Source organism: Arvicanthis niloticus, chromosome 13, assembly GCF_011762505.2.
Source record: "Arvicanthis niloticus isolate mArvNil1 chromosome 13, mArvNil1.pat.X, whole genome shotgun sequence".
NCBI lineage: Eukaryota > Metazoa > Chordata > Mammalia > Rodentia > Muridae > Arvicanthis > Arvicanthis niloticus.
The window spans coordinates 7,825,756-7,836,366 of NC_047670.1; the positions used below are offsets into that span (position 1 = coordinate 7,825,756).

The 10,611-nt window shown below is 46.9% G+C and overlaps 1 long non-coding RNA gene across 6 annotated transcripts in view; it reads left to right on the forward strand.

Annotated features, from left to right (window-relative positions):
• Positions 1-7,760, forward strand: part of LOC143434039 (uncharacterized) — a 39,742-nt gene extending 31,982 nt beyond the window's left edge. For 5 of the 6 annotated variants that reach the window (XR_013103191.1, XR_013103192.1, XR_013103194.1 and 2 more), the window contains 2 exons: positions 4,642-4,852; positions 6,264-7,760. This is a non-coding gene — a long non-coding RNA (uncharacterized LOC143434039). Of the gene's footprint in view, positions 1-2,764; positions 2,969-4,641; positions 4,853-6,263 lie in introns of all 6 variants that reach the window. The other variant, XR_013103193.1, reaches the window with a different exon arrangement.
• The last annotated feature ends 2,851 nt before the right edge of the window (positions 7,761-10,611 follow it).

Sequence of the window (10,611 nt, forward strand, 5' to 3'; positions counted from 1 at the left end):
AGGAGCTGCAGAACATTCTGGCTGCCTGATGTGGTCCTTTGCTTGTGTGAGATTTGTGTGGTGTGTCTGTCTGTGTTTGTGTGTGTCTGTGTGTATCTCTGTGTGTTTGTGTGTATGTGTGTGTCTGTCTGTGTCTGTGTCTCTGTGTGTGTGTCTCTCTGTGTGTGTGTGCCAGCACCTATGCATGGGGTTCAGAGGACAGCTTGCAGGAGCTGGTTCCCTTCTACCTTTTGGATTCTGGAGATCAAACTCAGATACCCCAGGCTGGCACAGTAAATGTCTTTTTTACTGTGTGGTCTTCCCAGCCTCCAACTCCTTACCATCTCAGTAACTTGGTTTGCAAAGAGGGAAAAGGTTTTGCACAGCTTCTTATAAGAAAGTGGCAGCTCTGTCCATGTGTTCAGGTCTGTACATGGAACGTCCCTCACAGGATTGTGTATGTGATGGTGATGCTCTTTTGAGTGGCTGAGGAAGCTTTTGTGGTGGGGCCTCTCTAGAGGAGGCGAGTCACTAAGTCTCACGGCTCCCTCTTCTATCCTGCTTCCTGTCTAACTTCTGCACTATTCCAGTGAAGTTCCAGGGAGGGAGGGGTCTCAGTTCACTCTCCTGCAGCAATCTTTCTTTACCAAGATGGACTACCATCACTTCAAACTGTGAGGCAAACGTTAAAGTCTTTTACACTGTTCTTTGTAAAATGATACGTTATTGTTCTCACTGAGTGGTCTGCCTGTGTGACATAAGTATTTTGTACCTGTGCGCAGGTGCCCTTGAGGCCCTGGAACTTGACTTATAGGTGACTTCAGGTGTCAGCTCTTGTAACAGAGTAGCAAGTGTCCCCACCTGTTGGGCCATCTCTCCAGCCACTTCAGCTGCTCCTTGTTATGTATTTGGAAACTGCAGTGAGAAGAGTAGCTAACCACACAAAGTGTGAGCTCAGCCCCAGACACACTCCAAGGACTCAACTCACAAGCCTTGTTTTCTTGTCTTACCACCACGGCTCTATGTCATGAAGGTCTGGGTGGCATACTTCCTTTGACTATTAAACACATCCTTCATGTGGAAGTGGGAGTGGTTGGGAGTGAAAACTATCAAGATACATTGTATACTCATATGAAATCATTAAAGAATAAATAAAAGATATTAAAAATAAATACATTGTTCAAAAATTCATATAAATATTGACTTTTGGAAAAATTCTGATTTTTGTAACAGTTGCCACAGGTTCCACCTTCCTGGGTTTTCAGAAGATCTGCTTCTTGTCTGTGGCTCTCCTCAGAACTCATGAGCTTTGGGATGGTAGTGCAGATACCTGCCCCTCTCACAGATTTCCTCACCCCTTCTCCTAACCCCAAGCACAGAGACCGGACAAGTGAATCCTTTGAAAATTCAGATTTGCTTGGATGGAGGAGATGGAGTTGAGTGGGGAAGACGATATTTTATGAACAAAAAGTTATACTGGAGGTTAATACTGGAGGACTCAGCCAGCCAAGACTCAGGACTGTGGCCTGCTGTTTCTCAGCGTTCTCTTCGGATACCAGAACACGGATACCAGAAGTGAGATTCAGACCTAGTTAAAGTAAACAAACAAACAAATAAATAAACACATAAATAATAAATTTTAAAAAGTAAAACCATAAAATGGAAAACTTCAGATAAAACCTTGGGAAAGCTGACCATATGCTTTGCTTGTCAGCCTCGTTCTGGTCGTGCTCCTGCTAGGCTTCAGCTTAGCTGAGTTTCCCCACGGCAGGCATTGGATACACGGCCTTTCCTTTCTCTTACCTGCTCTCCACTGCCACAGAGCCTCTCCTTTGCCTGCCTGACTCCTGGTAATTTTCTGGCTCTCAGTCTGGTAGCTGCTCTCTGTACCATAGAAACTTAGGTTCCATTTGTGTGCTTCTGCATGGCGGGCTTCACGTAAGAGGCCTGGAGAGATGGCTGCTCTTTTGGGGTTCCAAGTTCAATTCCCAGCACTCCCAGGTGATTCAAAACTGTAAGAGAATCTGATTCGATCTTTGGGTGTGCAGACGTACATGCAACAGAAGTGTTTTATACATAAATAAAATTTTTTTAAAAAGGCAAGATATAAAACAAAAGAGTACACAACACTCCGCACCATCCTTACATATTAAGTTCATTATCCAAAATGTGAGTTTCCAAGACCAATAAGTTTGCCATATCTTATATGCCCAGAACCTGCATAGACGTTACAAGTCCTCTGAGAGTGTTTGGTGGGTCAGTGAGAAGGCTCAGTAGGTAAAGGGGCTTGCCACCAAACCCAATGACCTGAGTTCAATCCCTGAGACCCAAAATGGTGGAAGGTGAGAACTGACTTCATCACGTTGTCCTCTGACTGCTGTTCTCATGGTATGTGCATTCATACATACATGTGTGGATGCACACACTAATCGACAAATGTGAAGAACAAAGTATTTGTGGCCTGGAGTGTACAATGGGATGCCATAGTCCTATGGACGCCCCCAATCCCACACACCCCCTCCTTGTTCTCCCCTGCTCCCCCTCCAAGTTCCCTCCCACCCCTTCAATCCCCCCCACTCCCCACTCAGTTTCCCCCTTCCCTCCCCCTCCCGGTTCCCCCAGACTCCCTCCTGGTTTCTCCCTGCTCCTTCCTCCCAGCTCCTCCCCAGCTTCCCCCTCCTGACTCCCCACCCCTCTGCCATTACTCACTTTTATTATTATGAAGGCGACTCAAACCACCCACTTAATGAAATATACTCATGTGTGTCACATATATGTGTTCTAGAAGCTACATGAAACGTGAAAAGATTGAAAACTCACCAAGGGCAGCTGACTTTCATAATTCCATTTGGAAAATAAACGACGTATGAGTCCTCCCCACGGTGAGGCTCATAATGATGGATGCCTTGGCTGGACTTTCCATCGGCCATTGCTACGATGGGGGCACTGCATGTCTCCATCACTCTTCTGGGCTCTGCCCTAAGCACAGGTGAAGTCCAGCATCCTTGCATCAGGCCTTACAAAGGTTACTTAGGAGCCTCTCTATGAGATGAAGTCTGAGAACTTCCAGGACTTCTGGGAAGGAAGCCAGAACAATTCCTCACTGTCTTCTGCTAAGAAGAACCAATTTAAACGGGGGAGGGGTGACCCCAGTCCCTGATAAATAGCCTTTCCATATGAAGTGCACATCAGTCTGACACAAGTAATTAGCTGTCAGGTGCTAGTCTTTGCTGTCAGAGGCCAATTTTGAGATTAGTGTTAATTGCAGGGGGCCTTAACGGCCTTTGCTCTCAGCCCAGCAGCCCCTAGCAGGCTGCCCTCCCCACCCACCCGGCAACCTGCCTCACTGAAGCTTCCAGCGATGGGGTTGGCAGAGTGGAATCAATTATGGGCCAGTGAGGATTTTCCCACAGGTCTCACTTGGAGATGAACAACTCCTCCTGCTGCCCAGACAGCTGGCCAGACTGTCCACTGGGAAAGAAGCCTGTGGAGGGGAGTGTGGGTCGTGTCATCCACACTGCTGACAGCCCATCCGTTATCCACAGGGCTTGGCAGAGAGTGGCTGAGCCCCCTCAGCCTGTCCTGCACTGCCCTGGCTGCTACATCCCATCATCTGATGGCCCCAGTGGAAGAACACAGACAAGTCAATCAGAGTTACTAAGGGTCAAGAGGAAAGAGAGGAAGTGGATGTCCACAGTAATGTTTAGAAGTTAGGTGTGGGTCTGTGGTTCTAACTGTTTTCAGAATTGGAATTGTGCTTTGTGTCATTTTGCATCTGTGAGGGTCACCTGGACTTTAAGGCCAGGCATTTCAATGTTCAAAGGTCTCTCCTCCGGGTGTGCTTCTTAGCAGTAGTGATAAAACCTGTGTGGGTTGTGTTACCATCAGTTATGCATCCCAATTTCTATCTTTAGCTGAAATTTTCTAGCAAGAATAATAATTTTAATATATGCAAACTATATTTCTGTACTTTATCATCTGTCTTTTTGCCTTTTAGTTTTTAATATCCAGGTTGGTGCAAACAACCCCACATACTGACCATTTAAAAGTAAATAATTCCTAATTGGTGAAGTACCAAAGTCTATTTACTAATGGCATTAGATATTTCTAAGAAGTTTTTGGGTGAATTATTCTATTCTTCATTTTTAAATGACAGTAAAAGAACAACCTGATGTAGGGAGGTATGGCTCTGTGGATGGAGTGCTGGGTGGCCCAGTGGGTGGAGTGCTGGGTGGCCCAGTGGGTGGAGTGCTGGGTGGCCCAGTGGGTGGAGTGCTGGGTGGCCCAGTGGGTAGAGTGCTGGGTGGCCCAGTGGGTAGAGTGCTGGGTGGCCCAGTGGGTGGAGTGCCTGCCCAGCTTGAACAAGACCCTGAGGCCAGGCAGAGTAAGACAGGATGATCAGTGCCGGGAGGCAGTGGTGGCAAAGACCTTCAAGCCCAGCACTCAGGAGGCTGAGGCAGACAGATCTCTGTGGGTCTCATTTAGGCCCAGGCTAGACTCTAATTCAGTATGTAGCTAAAGATAAATTTGGTTCTGATTCTTCTGCATCTATTTCCCCAGTCCAGCAATTGCAAGCTACATCCAGTTTAATGTGACGCTGGGGGCGGGTTGTTGTTGTTAATATTTAAAAATGACGACACCCAATCTGGCTTGTTGTTACAGAGCCACCATGTTCTGGACTAGACAAGGACGGAAACCAAGAGTGGCGGCATGCTCCCACCGCTGCTCAACTTTGACCCCAGCTCATGCTGGCCAAAGCACCGGCCCTTGTACCCACGAGACACCAGCATGGGAGACAGCTCTGCCAATCTCCCATGCTATCTCCCCAACACTTGGCTGAGCCCAGACCATCCGGCCATCCACACGGTACCCGGTAGGAATGAGACTTTAATGCTTAAAGATTAGCCAAAGGCTTTATATGTTTGATAATGTTCTATTAACAAGATGCCCACACAATTTAGAGGTATTTCCCAATTAACTAACCTAGATATAAGTTGTTACCCAGGACTGCTCTTGATACATGCATGGTCCTCCATGGCTCCTGCATCTCTCTTCCTTCCTAGCTCCTCCTCCTCCTCCTTCTCTTCTTCCTCTTCTTCTTCCTCCCACATTAGCTCCTACCAAATTATTGAGTTTATTGTAAAATGTAGTGGGGGAAATATACTGCTACAGGGGGTGAGCCCTCATGCATGCCAGGGAAACACTAGGAAGCCAGCTCCAACCCACATTCTTCTTTAATTTGATTGCTTTTAGTGTTTGTGTGAGAGACTCACATCTGTAGTCCCGACTGGCTTGAACTCACCTATCATCCTGCCTCAGCTTCCCCAGTGCTGAGGCTATAAGAGCCATATCTGGCTTTTTTTTATTTATTTATTTTTTTCCTTTTCTTTAAGTGCACATAAAATTTCTCTGGTTCTTTGAGGGAGTTAGCTGGATTATTAAAACAGTCCCTAATTACAGTTATTTGGTTCAAAATTAAATGGATGTGGGCAAGTAATCGCAGGTCTTATGTAAAACAGTGGACCATGGCAGTGAACTGGGGTCACCTTTGGGTGGCACATTGCAAACAGCTAGGATGACATAAAACTCTGGGAGCCTCCTGACTGCACCTCTGCAGAGCAAAGCTGAGATTTGAGGGAGCACTGAGCTCTCTCATGACTGGTTCCCCGGTCTCACTTAGAGGGAAGCTTGAGGTAGAGAGAGTTAGGAATCCAGATCCCACCCTCACCATCTGCACATGGGGCAAGGGAGCTTACCGGTAAGTTCTTCCAAACTGCACCCATGACAACACTAAATGCTAAGTCTCAGAATGAGCAGTGTGTGACCAAAGTTCCATTGTACAACATCCCAATTAACCTTGAGCCATCTTCTTACCTGTGTGACGGATGAAGATAACGTTCAAGACACATGGCAAAATCAAACAGACGCAAAATCTACACAATTCAGTAAACGAACATCCATGCAGTTAAAATGGGTGTTTGGAACGGAAACCGTGAAACTTCTTCGTACTATATTTTACAGTTTAAGGAGTGAATGCCTTCTATGTTCTTACCCGCTACTTAAACAAGAACGCCATGATGGAATTAGAACTAGAAAAATGATTAGCTTAATATCCTCTGACATAATTGTGTCAATTTCCTGTAGTCAGTCGTGGTTACCTTTGCTGTGTGCTGTTTTCACTTATTTTCAAGTTTTTAAATAGTAAGGTTTATGGAATTAAAAGTAACATAATTCAAACAAATAAAGAAACCTAAGATAACCGAATCACTCCCTTCTCTTGGCAGCGCGGTGCAGTCTCGGGTTGGCTGGGATACAGTAGTTGGATCCGGTGACTCACTGATCTAGTCTCTGCTTTTAGAACATTCCCCAAGTGTGTTTTGTGATTGTATCGGCTGACAATTGTATTCCCTCCTTTTGGAAAACAGAGATGCCCACCTGAGCCAAGGCCACTCTTGTCCTGCACCAACCATATCCGGAACTTACTTCCCCCTCTGCCTTTGGCGGGCGAGGTCCTGGAGAGCAGAAGCACACGCTCCTTTTCTGTTTTTCCATATCATCTAGCACGGGGAAGGCTATCAGCCAACAAACACTTGGGAAATGTGGGGAGGACCATGGAGGAGGCAGACTGACAAGGAACGGTGGAAACCACATTTCCATACTGTGCAGACCAAGTCTTCAGAGCTCGTCACCTAAGGAGTGCCTGGTCCTCACTCCGTGGTTCCAGTTAGCATTTCGACAGACACGGAAAGCAAGACTACACTAACAAAGATGCACCACTGGTATTTAAACATAAAAGGCTGAGTAGTCAACTAGGTAGCGAGTTGGCATTTACTGAATCGATGCTAAACCCAATGAGCGCTAGTAGTTCTATGACCCTGGGACATAGCCCATGCCACATTTATTTTTGTTTTCTTCCAAAAGGACATACTCATTTTACTTTGTGTGACTGGCGCCTTCAGCGGTCAGACACGAGTATGCGATCCCCGGGGTTTGGGATGAGTATGACTCACGTGTAGGTGCCGAGAACTGAACTCAAGCCCCCTACAGGAGCAACAATCGCTCTTTACTGCTGAAGTGTCTCTCCAGACACACATTTACATTTTATTTTCTAAGTCGCTGCAAATGAAGGTCTGCCCTGGCGGTAGCTCCGGATTCCATTATCTCCTTCCGGTTCACAGCTTCCTGTCTCTGGGAGACCGGAGTGAGTTCCCAGAGATTTGCAGTCCACAGTGGTTAAGGAGAGCCTCTGGCCTTTACGTCTGCAAGGTCACTGTCGGAGGCTCATGTTGATCCCCTTCTTCCCCAAAGCACTAAGATCTTCAAAATGCCTCCATGAGCCTTAGACTCGGGCTGTGTTCTCCAGGTCACACAGCTTACTATTGGGTCCTAGTCACTCACCTGTGCAGTTAGAGGCACTGCCACCAGAGGGGCACTGCTGGGAATAGGTTGAGGTCATCAAGCCACTCAGTGAACAACTTCATGGGATTTCAAAAGAGGGAATGATGTTAGGAGAGAGCTCCATTTGGTTTCTTTCTGAGATCAAAATCTCCTACCTTGAGAGCTGTCCTGCCACATAGGTGGAGGTAGAAATGATGTTTTGTTTTTCCCCAAAGCTGTCAACTGTTTAAAAATTTACTTAATTCATATAAGTGCTATGTATTTATGATCTATCATGTGATATTTTATACTTTTATGTATATATTGTGTTGTGTTTAAAAAAAGGGTAAACATATCCATCCCTTCAAATTAGCATTAAAATAGTCACCTACTGTGCAACCCAACACTTTGTACTCCTCCTGAGACTTGTGATCTGTTACACAACCTTTCCCCATCTCCCCGCTTTTCTCCCAGTCTCCCCAGTCTCCAGGAAACACTGTCTCTCAACGGCTATGAGAACAACTTCATAAAGAGCCCAACCCTGGGCGCGCTCGTGTGGCTATAGCTGGCTTATTTCACTTAACGGAATGAACTCCAGCTCCAGCTGCATCATTATGAATGATGCCATTTCCTCCTCTTTATGCCTTAATTGTAGCCTGTTGTGTGAACCATACTTTCCCATGTGTTCAAAGATTAATGTTTTATTTACAAGTAAAAAGGTAAAAATTCTACTGATATACAAATACTCCCATCTTGGTTATGGTGATGCAGGTCTATGGGGGAGGTGGTTACGGTGCAGGGAGTAACTGAAGACGGTGAGGCATTTGGAAGCTTGCAGTGGGTATGAGGGATTTAGAAGCATGAAGTCGGCATTTATACCGGCAGCCTACTCTCTACCCTCTTGGTGTTCTACTACACCAACGAGGCTGTAATAAATGATTTTTTTTTTTTTTGATGGCAGAGTTTTTTTTGTGTATCTGGCCTTGAACTCCTGATCCTCCTGCCTCTACTCCCCACATGCTGGGATTCCAGGCATGCCCAACTAAACTGGTGCCTTTGAAGTCTCATCTTTTTGTTACTTGAAATCTGATATCTTTTCCTAAGAAACAAAGTTAAAAGGGCAGAGTACAGAAAGTCCTCTCCAGGCCTGTCTAAATTCCTCTCTGTCCCCCAAAGAGACAACTTACCCATCAGACTATAAAGTCTATTCCTCCCTTTAAACTTTTGTTCAAAAGATGGAAGTTTTCTGAGTCGGTGAATTTCCAGACCAGAGGGAAGAGGGAGCAGGAGAAGGGCTAGGCTGGGTTCCTAGTTCTCTCCATTAGGATGCTGTCCCCTGAAAGACTAACTGGGGACTGTCTAGGTCTGGGGTCTCTGCTACTCTTTGTCTGGGGGTGGCGATCAAGTCACTTTGGTTGGGCATAGCACCAATTACATTGAGTGGAGGTAAAGGGCACCCCAGAGTTATTTATGGCAAGCCTGTGGGGAGCTGCTGAGAGATGAGATGTTCAACAGCAAGGACCAGGTAGGGCTGAGGGTTTCAGGGCTAGTGACTACAGAGCAGATGGCTGAACCTCAGCACTGGCAACGCCAGTGACAGCCCTGGGGAGGCCCAGGGCACAGGAGGGCTAGGCCCTGGCTGGGCTGAGGAACATCAGCCTTGAGGACATCAGCTGTGCGTGTCGGCAACAGACACCACCAGCTCGATGCCCAGGAAGCACTCAAGCCAGCTCCTCCCTGGTGGGCCACAAACAGCCGCTTTGCAGCTGGTCTCATCAGAGAACAGCAGGGCAGTCTGCGGCCCAGCACCCAGCTGCCCGGAGGTCACCGGGATGCTCTGTCTGTCCACCAAGCCACACTTCTGGAGAAGACGCAGAGGAAAGAAAAGCATGTGGAGGAGCTGGGTCACCTCCACAAACTGCTGTAGTGGGTGGCACTGGATCCAAGGGCAGAGATTTGGTTATTATTTCCCACTTCCTAGCTAACAGACCAAATCAAAACAGCTGCAAAGGGAGCGGAGGAACGATGCAAGAGCATCTGTGCTAGCGCGTGAGGCCTGTGCTCGTGCAGTGGGAGTCAGGCCTGCCACTTCTCTCATGTGTATGGCAGTGGCCTGTAGGAGTCCTGCAGTGTTTCCCCTTCACCCAGAAAGATGAGACGAACAGAGTATTTTTTTTTTCCAAATCTTTCCACTATGATCATCCAGAAGTGGAGAAGCGAGAGCTTGTATTTGCTAGGGTTGTCATGGATGTGGTTTACAGCCACAGTTCCTAGAAGGTCCTGTGTGTGTTTAAAACAATACCATCAATTCTATTTCACACTGTATCTGTGCTTGCTTGTCTTCACATAAAAGCAGTGCTAACTCCACAAAGCTTGAGAATCAACAGTGTTTCACCCACAGCTTCAGCCTCCCGTGACCCCAGGGTGCTGCTGTGAACACCTGCAAGCAGCCCAGACAGGAACGCCATGAGGGTTTAGTTAGGCCTATAGATCTTGCAGTGTAGAAGTTGAAGTCCTAAACCAAGTGATGAGAAAGAAACCCTCCTCCTCACGAATGTGCATCTTTTGTAAACAGTGCCTGGTCTTGAGCTGGCTCCATTGGCCATGATGAAGACGATGGGAACTGGCCACTCTGAGGCAGGGCAGAATTTCCTCATGGTCTAAGTTGATTTCCCTTCGCACTCCTGTCCCATGACCAGAGGCCTCAGCCCTCACGCCTCTGATTGTTTCTGGTTCCCCAAAGACTCTGAGATGGATGCATATGGGGCAAGAAGGTCAGGTTAGTGACCCACCCATGGAAAATCTGTTTGCCTTTTCCAGTAAGAGCTCTCTGTGTCTCTGTGTCTCTGTCTCTCTCTGTGCATGTGTCTCTGTCTCTGTGTGTGTGCATGTCTGTGTAGTGTATGGATACGTGTATATGGATGTTTTAGTATAGGCATATATGTGTGTGTGGTGTATGTATGTATGTATGTATGTATGTGAGTGATATGATGCCTGCATGTGTGCAGTGTGGTGTGGTGTGAGCATGTGTGTAGATGTGAGTATGTGTGTGGTGCATGCACGTGCATGGCATGGTGTATAAGTGTGGGTGGGAGAGGTGTGTGCTTGTGTGTTTGTGTGTGTCTATGGTGTGGTGTGAGCATGTGTGTAGATATGGATGGGTGGTGCATGCATGTGTGTGTATGTGTGGTACATGCATGTGTGTGCATGCATCGTACACATGCACGTTTGGAAGCTAGAGGAAGAAAAGAATAT